The 11,595-nt window shown below is 38.5% G+C and overlaps 1 protein-coding gene across 4 annotated transcripts in view; it reads right to left on the reverse strand.

Moving 5' to 3' along the window:
- Positions 1–11,595, reverse strand: part of LOC120906744 (glutamate receptor ionotropic, NMDA 2B) — a 202,191-nt gene extending 190,596 nt beyond the window's left edge. For 2 of the 4 annotated variants that reach the window (XM_040318656.1, XM_040318654.1), the window contains exon 1: positions 11,130–11,579. The gene's annotated coding sequence lies outside the window, so the exon portion shown is untranslated. The other 2 variants (XM_040318655.1, XM_040318657.1) reach the window with 2 other exon arrangements.

Here is an 11,595-nt window from a genome sequence, read left to right on the forward strand (position 1 = left end):
AGCTGCAATTCCGTCGGTTCCGGGTGCCTTGTTATTTTTCAGCCGACGGATAGCCTTTCGTGTTTCTTCTATGCTAGGTGGCAGTAGCATGACACTATCTGCTAGTGGCGCTTCTAGCTGTTCGTTTAACTGGTCGTTGAGTAATTCATCAAAGTACTGAGCCCACCGCGAGAGGACCTCTGGCTGGTTACTAACCAGATCTCCATCCTTGTTGCGACAGCAGGTTACCTTAGGTACAACGTTGTTTCGGTGACCTGCTATCGCTTGGTAAAACTTTCGTGTCGGTCCGTACGCCTCTCTGGTTTGCTCGAGTTCCCGCATGTTTTGCTCTTCCAAAGCATGCTTCTTGGAGCGGTGAACTCGTTTCTCTTCGCGTCTGAGCCGTGAATATTCCTCTGCGCATGCCCGCGTTCTATGCCGTTGCTGCATTGCTCGGTATGCAGTATTCTTACGTTCGGTCACTAGTCTGCATTCATCGTCGAACCAGCCAGATTTGGTGTTGCCACGACGTGGTGGGAGTATATTTCTTGCACAGTTTATTATTTTTGTTTTTAGAGCGTTCCACCTGTCGCTCGTAGTTTCATATCTGTTTTCTGGTAGTAGAGACTCGTCTAAAGCGGTTTTGAATTCCTGTTGGACAGTAATGTCCCTTAGAGAGTCCGTGTTGAGCCGAGGCTGCGTGTTTTCTCCGCCCCCATTGGCGCGGGGGCGGGCGATTCTACAACGTATCACTAAGCCAACCAAGTAGTGATCGGAATCGATATTGGCTCCTCGATAAGTTCTGACGTTTAACAGGCTCGACTGTCGTCGGCGGCTTATTAACACGTGGTCGATCTGGTTGAAGGATTCGCCATCCGGGTGCGCCCACGTCATTTTGTGGATGTCCCTCCGCGCAAATTTGGTACTTCCTACAACCAGATTGTTCGCTGCGGCGAACTGGACCAATCTACTACCATTATCGTTACTGTGCTCATGCAGACTGTGACAGCCAGTGTATTGGCGGTACATTGGCTCCCTACCGACTTTTGCGTTGAAGTCTCCCAGGATGATTTTGAGGTCATGCCTGGGGCACGCATCTATAGTTCTAGCGAGGCGGCCGTAAAAAAGGTCCTTCTCCTCTTCCTCTTTATCTTCGGTAGGGGCGTGAACGTTTATGAGGCTTATATTAAAAAATTTGCCTCGCATGCGCAGGGTGCATAGCCTATCGTTTATAGCCTTGAAATCTATGATTACGGATTTCAGCCGGGGACCTACGGCGAAACCCGTTCCGAGCACGTGGTGGCGGTCGTGGCAGCTGTAGTAAATGTCGTAGCATTGCTTACCACGCCTGTTGTGCACACCGTTCCCTAGCCACCGAATCTCTTGTAGAGCTACGAGGTCCATGCTCAGTGTGGCTAGGGCGTCATCAAGTTTCGGGAAGTTTTACACGGTTTGATTTAACGTATGGCTTTTCTCGATCGGGATCACTTTTTGTTATTTGAATGTTAGGAGTAAGAGCCAACATACCTTGTTGTATGTTTACCTTAAGATCAAAAATCCTGTCATCGAAACTGCTATAGCGCTCTTCTGCCAGCTTGTACTTAGTTTCATCAGTTTCTTCAAATAACACAGAAAACACGGCTGATGCTTCGGAAGAAAGTTCGTTTAGTCTTACCGCAATCAGCTTGAGTGCCGCAACGTCCGTTTTCCTCTGGTTGTAGTTGGCCTCCATGCGATCTAACTGCCGAAATAGGTGGATCAATTGACGTTCAGCCCTTGCGATGTCATCGAGAACAGGGAACACATCTGAAACGCTGTCCTCGTTCTGGTTTGCTCCGTTCGCGTCTGGCGCTCTTGACGGTTCAGGCAAAGCCTCTTGATCCCTTGACGGTCCAGGTACAGCCGCCGGCGAACGAATTAGCGACATTGTAACTGGTTAGATAAGCACTTGTAATGTTTGTTAAACGTTCACTTTTTTGTCACTTTTACGGGTTCGTTGGAAACTTCACTTTTTTACATCTTTTAGTTCGCTTTCACACGGTCAGGGTTCGATTAACGTTTAAGAAAGACACACACTTTCTTGATCAGGGGTTCGATTATGTTTGTCACAACACTTCTGGGTTAGTGGTATGAATACGTTTCATAAAACACTTCCGTCACGTTTTGGGTTAGCGGTATGAATATGTTCGATTAAACACTTCCGTCACTTTCTGGGTTAGCGGTATGAATATGTTCGATACGATCACTGGTATGGGTAAGATGCAACACTTCTGATGCAATACTTTTTCAAGCGATAAGAGGTAAGCGGTCAGGGGTAAGCGGTACGCGATCAAAAGTAAGCAGTATGAATAGGCGTTCTGCCGTTAGCGGTTCGCGTTTTGTGGTAAGCGGTAAGCTTCCCTCTCTCTCTCCTTCTCTCTCTCTCTCTCTCGCGCGCACGTATGCTAAACGGAATTCGGTTTCCTCAACAATTCCCTTTTATTTTCATCTCTAGAAGTTACACCAGAAGATTTGGAATTGTTGTTTGCAGGATGTAGTTCGGCAGAGCCAACAACATCGAACGCAACCACGACATCGAACGATTTTCATGAATTTGAAATATCTATGATTCGGCAGATGTTGTGACTAATGCCAATGATCGCTTCGAATTCATGAAAAATTTGAATTTGAAGGATGCACTTGTGCATCTCATAATTCTTGGCCGTGCTTCACGTTTTTTGACAGAGGGCTTCCTTGCCATCTTAAGGAAGTTCTTTAAAGCTAAAGTCCCTAAAACAAAAAGAACTTTGCTGAAAACTGAAGCTGATATTAAATCAGAAATTACAACCATTAATGGGAGTAAATTATGGTACCGTGGCATAGAAAAAGTGCTTCTTAAATATTTTGAGTAAGTATTTTTCAAACATATTGGTATTAAATGAAATTTCTCATTCGATATGTGTATATTACAGAGATATTGATCCTGAACCGGACATATTTACCATCGATGTTTCTATCGACGGGCTTCCTTTTTTTAGAAGTTCCCGTAAACAACTTTGGCCAATACAAATAAGGGTGGTCGAATTACCAAAAGTTCCACCATTTGTCATTGGAACTTATGGAGGCCCGAAGAAACCCCATAGTGGGACCCTTTCCGTTTGAAGCTCGTAGGCTGATATTTCAGCCTGTCAGCTGTTTGCATTGTATAGCAGTTTTCGAGCAGCTATCTAAGTGAGTATAATATACAGGTGGGCTTATCCCAAGGTGTATGAATTTAGAAGGCTGATTTTTATCGCTTCTGCTTCTGAATGAAGATTGTAAGAGTGTTTTGAGTATTCGTCAAGCCTCCGGAAAGCTCGTTGGAGCAAAAGTTTTCACTCGTTCTGTCAAAAAGTGATATCTAAATTTGGTTATAAAAAATGCTATGAGACCACCTGGACTACATACACTTTGATTCCAGATTCGATCACCTGATTTCTTTAATGCACCTTGGGATAAATGTAAACAAACCCGTGTTTTCGAGCAGGTACCCGAATCTAATTCTAGCTTTTAGGCTAAAATTTTCTAGACTGAAAATCGCAGGCTAGTTTTTTGCGTGGTTTTGTATGGATTGTTTACATTATTTCAGCCTCCAACTGTCAAACTCCATACAAAAAACTAACTAGAATCGTGAAGGCCCCAGTATTGGAGAATTTTTGAATCCTTTGGTGAAGGAAATAAACGATCTCCAAAAAAGAGGCCTTCAGTTTATGCATAAGTTGGTGCCAATGGTTCTTCGGGCTTTTATTGCAGATTCGCTGATGCGGGCCACTTTGAAAGGTATGTTTATGATTTTACTATGGAAGTAATTATAGCTTCCATACCATATGTTACACCAACTTTTCCATCCGTATATTTGCAGCTACAATGAATTTCAATGCAAGACATGGATGCTTGAAATGCACATGTGTTGGAACAACTATTCAGGTTGGACCTAATAAAAAAAAATATATTTTAGATTCCATCGATGCACCTCCACGCACGAACGTTGGATTTAGGCAAAGAAATGACAAAGCTCATCCTAAGAATGGTGCAGTCCTTTGGAAGCCATCGATAACTTTGATATGGTCGAAGGAATGCCAGTGTCCGACAGGTTGCATTTATTGGATGAGGGAATATTTCAAAAAATACTAGTAGGGTTTTTGAACAACACTTTCGAACTATTAGGCCATATTTATCCTCGTCAGAAGGAAGTAGTATCTGCCTATATTATCAAAATTAGGCTTCCCTATGAAATACCTCGTAGAATCCGGTCCCTTGATGAAATTGCGCAATGGAAAGCTACTGAATACCGTATCTTCTTCCATTATTTAAGCGTAGTTATACTAGAAGATTTTTTATCAATATGAAGGTTCATTTAACCATTTTTTTATGTTTTTTTCTGCGATAACAATATTTTCTTCAAGGGCCCATCATATTGGTCTCTGGAAAAATAATGTTGGACGAATTCTTTAGACACTTTGGGAAATATTATGGACGGTCTAACATAACCAGCAATGTTCATAACCTTCAGCATGTTGCTCATGAAGTTGAAAAGCTTGGGCCTCTGGATTTACAGGGTTTCGAATCATATAATGGACTACTTGATCCACTCGGTGGAATGTTTCAAATGGTTAGGGGATGTATGCAACGTTGCTATGGAGGTTTGCAAGCATATAGGGGAATATGTCAAATGCTTAGGAGAAGTGTGCAAAACAGCTATGGAGTTTTGCATCCAGCTATGGAGCGCTCGGATGTAGCGCTGTAGAAATTAATCCTAGAATTTTTTTAAAAAGCACCGCGTGATGATTAAAATGTTTGGGGTGATTAAACACTTATTTTAGGATCATCAGAAGGAAATAATGGTTAATCCGTAATAATATTTATTCGGACTAAACTTTCACTACGTCCTATCCGATTCAACATCTTATTCTACTATTTCTTTACATCATCAACACTTTCACACGTATTTAAACATGATGATTCTTGAGGGTATTGTCAAAGTTTTAAAAGAAATCATTTGAAATATGCTTTACTATTTTCTGGAATTTTAGGCTGGTTCTTAGTTGGTTCTAAATTTAACACGGGTGATTAAAGAAGGGGGGTAATTTGATTACTAGGCAGGAGGACTATGATGAACATTACTTGAATATGCGTGTTTATATATGAGGAAAAATGTTGCCGCAAAGATAAAATAGTAGAGTAGAGAATTTTACAAAGAATTTTGTTTAAATAACAAATTCAATTTAAAAATAAATTATTATGTTGCTTGACAATACCAAAAACATGTATTTAATCACCTCAAACATTTAAATCATCACGCGGTGCTTTTTAAAAAAATTCTAGGATTAATTTCTACAGCGCTACATCCGAGCGCTCCATAGCTGGATGCAAAACTCCATAGCTGTTTTGCACACTTCTCCTAAGCATTTGACATATTCCCCTATATGCTTGCAAACCTCCATAGCAACGTTGCATACATCCCCTAACCATTTGAAACATTCCACCGAGTGGATCAAGTAGTCCATTATATGATTCGAAACCCTGTATATTCCGCATACGATAATGAAAATAATTTAAGATTTATTAAGCAAGACGTAAGATCAGGCACTAATATAGTTGAACAAGTAGCTGGTCGTCTAACCGAACGCAGTCAAGTAGTAAAAGCAAAAAACATCGCGAAACTTATATACCCGAGACTTAGACCAAACGGCCGTTTCTTTATTACCGAGGATTTTCCCTTCACACACAGTTCCAGAACCAACGGTTTTTAACTGAAGAAAGGAATATTATTAAATTTGTAAAAGCAAAGAAAGATGCTTGTGATTCCTTTATAATTGTTGGCGATTTAATCGAATCATGTGAGGAACTTTTTAATGTAGTGTCTGATGAGGACAATGTGATAACTAATATACATTTATCATCGACTGAAATTTGTATCTACAAAGTTAAGCTTAATGTTCCTACAATAAGGGTAGAGGTCCCCTGTACATCTGTGCTATGTAAGCTTGTTCCAATTTTTAAACCATCGCGGTCTTTATTGCAAATGCCTGTAAGGGCAACACCCCAGCCAAATTCAATAGCTTTATTTCCTTTGTTACACACGTTTTAACTTTAATAAATGACATGATTTTTATTAATTTAAAATTTCAGTTAAATAAATAACTTTGGTTTTTGCGGCACCGCATCGAACTCAAAATAGAAAAGAGCTTATGGGTACCAACTGTAAAAGTAAACGAACGAACATGTGTTACTAGTTCACGTATATTTAACTAAACATTATTTATAGAGCCCAGGTCTATTCCATCTCTTATAAAACTAATATGTTCCTAACAAAGTAATAGTCAACAATACTAAATTAACTAAACTAGTTCGTTTGTTTTTTGTTTCGCTTGTGCGCTTTATGCACTACGCTTTTAGTTATTCCTCTTGTTAAGCTTGCACTTTTTGCATTACTAATTTTGTTTTTTTAAGAATTGCTCGACATCTTTTTCTGTTGTCTTGGCACCTCCTACCCGTTGGAAGACATTCAGAATGTTTCGGTATGCCACTAACGCTACCTTTTCCGAGCCATTTCGCGAAACACCTCTCCAATTGCACTGAACCACAAACTGACGACAAAACACATTGTAAAATGATTAGTGAATCCTTTGAAATTTGTCTGTTGATTGCATTTGTGCTTTTAACCAGTTTTCTAACGCTTCTGCATTAGATATTAATGAAAGACTGGACTCTAAACTGTCCAGTTGATGCTTGTTGGTAACGACCGCAGGATGACATCGGTCGCTGGACAGTGCTTTCTGTTTCCAGATTAATTTCGCTGCTTCTTTCCTTAAATGCATTCGTATTTACAATATCCTTTATTGCAACAGAAATGCCAGCCACCACCGTGGTCATTCGTGCCGTTTGCACAAGATTTGCTTGTGTAGCAGATTTGATAAGCTGTAACTCCTGCAAAATTTTTTCTCCAGGATTGTTCGCCATTTTGTTCTTGACTGTAACATTACCAAAATATTAAATGGAAATACTTTAACAATTTGTGGTAACTATTTACTTTTGTGAACTAAATTATCGTTTAACTCAGCGTATTGTAATCATAAAATTTAAGCAGTCCACAATCTGTTTCGGCGTACATAAACAAGTGCATTCACGTTTGAATCTTCAACATTGAATGGAAAAGGTTTTGCATGAAAAACAGTCAACCTTATGTCATATACAGGCTAAAAATAATTCAAGTGAATATTTTCTTGGAAATTGTTAAATTATTTCGCCGTAAAGTTATAATTTAGAACATATATTTATTTCTGATTTAAATATAATTTAAAATAATGACGACAATGCCCTTCTTCAAATAGTTTTAGGCTTTAAAAAGAAATATAACACACATACACCATCAATAATATTGACATTATAGGCGAGCAAAGGGATTCTGTTTGCCAAAAAAGTTGTCTTTACAAGGCAAAATAGCTAGTTAATGTAAGTTTAATTGTAATATAATGTCCCATTAAGTATTTTTTAACAGGTGTGTCGCAAATTTTTAGCGTGATGTGAATAAAAAGACGGAAAAAGGATCCTCGAAATTGCTCAACATCTAGCAATCAACAGCACCATGGTACGTTGGAAAATGTCTTTCCCGATTGTGTTTATTTCCTAATTTGTTTGGGTTATTTATTCTAGCTTCACTGCATTACCAATACAGGTGTCCCCCGAGATACGACTGTATTTGGGACCGAAAAAATGTCCTAAAGCAAGGCGTAAGTTGAAATAGTCGTATGTCGAATATCTGTGAATATAAAGTTTATAACCGAAATTGAAGAGTCGGAATCAATGAAATCGTATATTTTATTAAAAATAATGTACGATAATGTATTAATTTCCCTCCAAAAGCCGTTTACACGACATAGATATTCAAGATCGGGGTAATGTGGAATCTGAGAAAATATGTTTGTAACGGTTATCTGCACAGAAATTTAAATATATATATCAATTTCGTCTCAATGACATCTTTCAACTGTCAAAATCGAAATCGTCGTATCTGCGAATCGTCGTAACTCGAGGGGGTCGTAACTCGGGGGACGCCTGTACAGGCGGTCCCCGAGATACACGGTACCTCTTATACGCGGATTCGGAGATACGCGGTTTTCTAAATTTGACAATTCTTTGAGCAAATTGTACTGATTTGACACATCAATTGCAAATTGCCAAATAATTTCCGTTTTGATCGAATGTTAAAACTAACTTTCTTTTGTCAAAAGGTTTAAAACAGTTATATTCAGTCAGAATCATATCAAATAATTCATAAAGTGACTAAAACCGCCCCCTACTTGCAAAATTACACGAAAATTTGTGATATTTTAGCTGGAAACCACGAGATTCGACTCACACGGAAATTCGAGATACGCGGTATTTTGCGGCCGTTTTCGGTCCCCATTAACCGTGTATCTCGGGGACCGCCTGTATATGCATTTACAGTCTGTTCCCGAGTTACACGGTTCTCGACTTACGCGGATTCGGAGATACGCGGTTAAATGTCAGATTAAATGTCAAATCAGTACAATTTGTTTCAAGTTCGGTATAAATTGCATTTTTGCTAACAAATTGAAATCGCTTAAAAGCCAGAAATATTATAATTTTCTGGACGAATCTTATCAAATAAATGATAAAGTGTGTAGAAGTACTGAATTAAATCAAAAACTCTGAGTAATCAATAGTATTTTAGTCAAAAAAACCTGAAATTCGACTTACGCGGATATTCGAGATACGCGGATTCGTCGGGAACGCACAAACCGCGTAACTCGGGAACAGACTGTATTCTACGCTGTGCCATTCAACTATGGTGTAAAATATTTCATGAACACACGGAGGAAATCATCACACGAAGAAGTGCCGGTACAGAAGGAAAAAGGCCCCCGAAAGAGTGATAAATTAGTCGATGAAGTGAAGATTATTATTATAATGCGTTGTAAATTGCTTATTGTTACGTTAAATGTTAAAATATATCCCTTTTTTGAAACGATGGAGTGTTTCACTCTGCATTTGGGGCTAGGAGCGGGTGGTCCGGGGTAGGAAACGAACGAAAAGCGGGGAAGGGGGGCTGGGCACTCAGAGACACTCAAAATCACTCATCGTCATTCAAAATCATGTCGCGCGCTTGCTTAACCGCCGTCTTCCTTTAAGCAATCGTTAAGCAAACGTGTGACGCGATTTCGCGTCGCGGGGTTGTGATTGGTGGGAAGCTAATCGCCAAAATTTAAAGAGACAATCCTGCACTAGCGGTAAGCGCAATGAATGAAATGTTTCTCTTCTGCCATATTGATGTTATCAGTATGGGTGCGTTATTTGGACTGTATTGTGGTAGGCAATTAATTGCTATGTGTTGGGTGCTAAGCTGCTTCGTTGCGCATGCATCTCCAATGAATTCGTTTGAATTATTACCTGAGATCTTCTTAGTGCAACTAAATATTTAGGGTGCATGACACGTTTAGCCTTCGGCAATAATTTCTTTAACCCCATTTATCGCCCCGTGAAACAGCGCTATTCCTATGGACCATTAAAGTGCACTACCGGACACTTACACACCGGTAGTTCACCGTATAGTATAATGTCAACCCTATAGAAACAACTTAGCAGTCTATGTATTTTATATAAACCAATGTTATTCGATGCTATCTGCTTCTTTTAAGAAATATGAATTCAATCAGAGTAGTGTAATTTAATCCATACGAAATTTAAAAAGCCGATTAAACTTGTAAGCTTTTTGATTTTGCTTCAAAATTTCATATGCGTTGCAACAAATTTCTAATTTACTTATTTTTTTTTAGAAGTTTAAAAAGGGAATAATGATTAATTTTAGTAAAAACAAAAACAACAAAATGTCTTAACCTTTTAATGAAAAAGGAACTGTATAGCGAGCTACTTAAGTTAAGCGTTTTTATTTTAGTAGAAGAATAGTTTTACACATTCAGTAGACTATTATTTAGCTTTGTTTTAATTGAAACTGTCTGATTACTGCACAAAAAATAAATAACAGCATATTCAATGAATACTTTCAAGTTAACCATATATAAAAGGGAGCCACTGAAAAAAGCGTAACCATGGCAGGTCATCTTGAACCTGCGTTCCGCGTTCCGTTCTTTTTCTCCAGATTGGCAGGTTCGTTCCATTCCTTAATTTTCGGAACTATTCCCATCACTAGTCTACATACCAGAGAAGTAAGGCTTCATAGTTGCCTCTAGTTTGCAGCCTTCAAGGCTAGTTATCTGGTTTCTCAGATCTCTCTCTCTCTTTCTCTCTCTCTACGTCAGCTGCTTCCGTTTCTTCGTCGATGAAGCGAATTTCTACTGTCTTCATTTGCCCCAGAGCCTTAACGTTGCCAGCTTCACCAATAGCTTGTTGTTGTTGTTGTTGTTGCTGTTGATTTGTGTGTGTGTGTGTGTGTGTGTGTGTGTGTGTGTGTGTGTGTGTGTGTGTGTGTGTGTGTGTGTGTGTGTGTGTGTGTGTGTGTGTGTGTGTGTGTGTGTGTGTGTGTGTGTGTGTGTGTGTGTGTGTGTGTGTGTGTGTGTGTGTGTGTATGTGTGTCTTTTACACATACAATATCAAAGCCAAATTTTCATGTAATTTCATAACCTATTACAAAAAGGTTATCACTTCGTATCTTCCCTTCGATTCTCATCTATAATATCTCATCTAAAGTCGATGAAAATGTCTATTACATGCATAATTACACGACAACTTAGCTTTGGTTTGGTTGGGTTCCGTTGTTTGGTCGGTCCGCATTAATAGCGTATTTCGTAGACAACCTGTGTATCTACATATTCATTTTACATATCTATACCAATGTATTCGAACATCTTTGTGTTTCTTATAATTATAATTTTGATAAGATTATAAATGTTTTATTGACAATAGATTGTTACGCTGTAGGTGCATACAATTTCAAGTGACATGTTTTTATGCAAGCATTTACTAGGATATATTTCGTTTTTGTTTACATTACCTTCATTTCACATTTGTATTGCTTCATCCAAAAAATCATCCAACAATTTCTTAGTGATTTTGTTTAATTTAAAGTATGTAATCTACGAACTTTGTGGTCACCTGATGTCTCAACACTTTCCGAGATATTTTTTATATTTTTGGTAAAACAAACTTACCTCTGCAAACTCTTAGCAAACACTTCTTGGTATATAAACATTAATTACCAATTGTTTTGATTTGAAGCTTTTTAGATTTTTATTGAAATTTTACGTTCACATGTCATTCATGTTTTCTTTCGTAGCACGGAAGATATATTTTGCGTAGTAGTTTACATGTGCGACCTATTATCAAAACGATTTCGAGCATGCGCACAAATAATTTGTAGAAGTGAATGGGAACAGCTATTCCGAAAATGATTTTACGGCATGTGGTGTTAGATTGGTCTACTCATTTTTCTATTTAGAATAATTTTTATTGACATAATGTGAGAGATTGTTTAAAGTTATTGCGAACATTTGATCTTCAGAAACAAATCGCTTACAGTTAGGCTGCAAAATTGAGCAAACTTGACTTTGCAAATAGAAATTTCGTAGTGACTGAAATTAACGTCAAAACCCAAATAGAATAATCACATGTGGCTGA

Source organism: Anopheles arabiensis, chromosome X, assembly GCF_016920715.1.
Source record: "Anopheles arabiensis isolate DONGOLA chromosome X, AaraD3, whole genome shotgun sequence".
NCBI classification, from domain to species: domain Eukaryota; kingdom Metazoa; phylum Arthropoda; class Insecta; order Diptera; family Culicidae; genus Anopheles; species Anopheles arabiensis.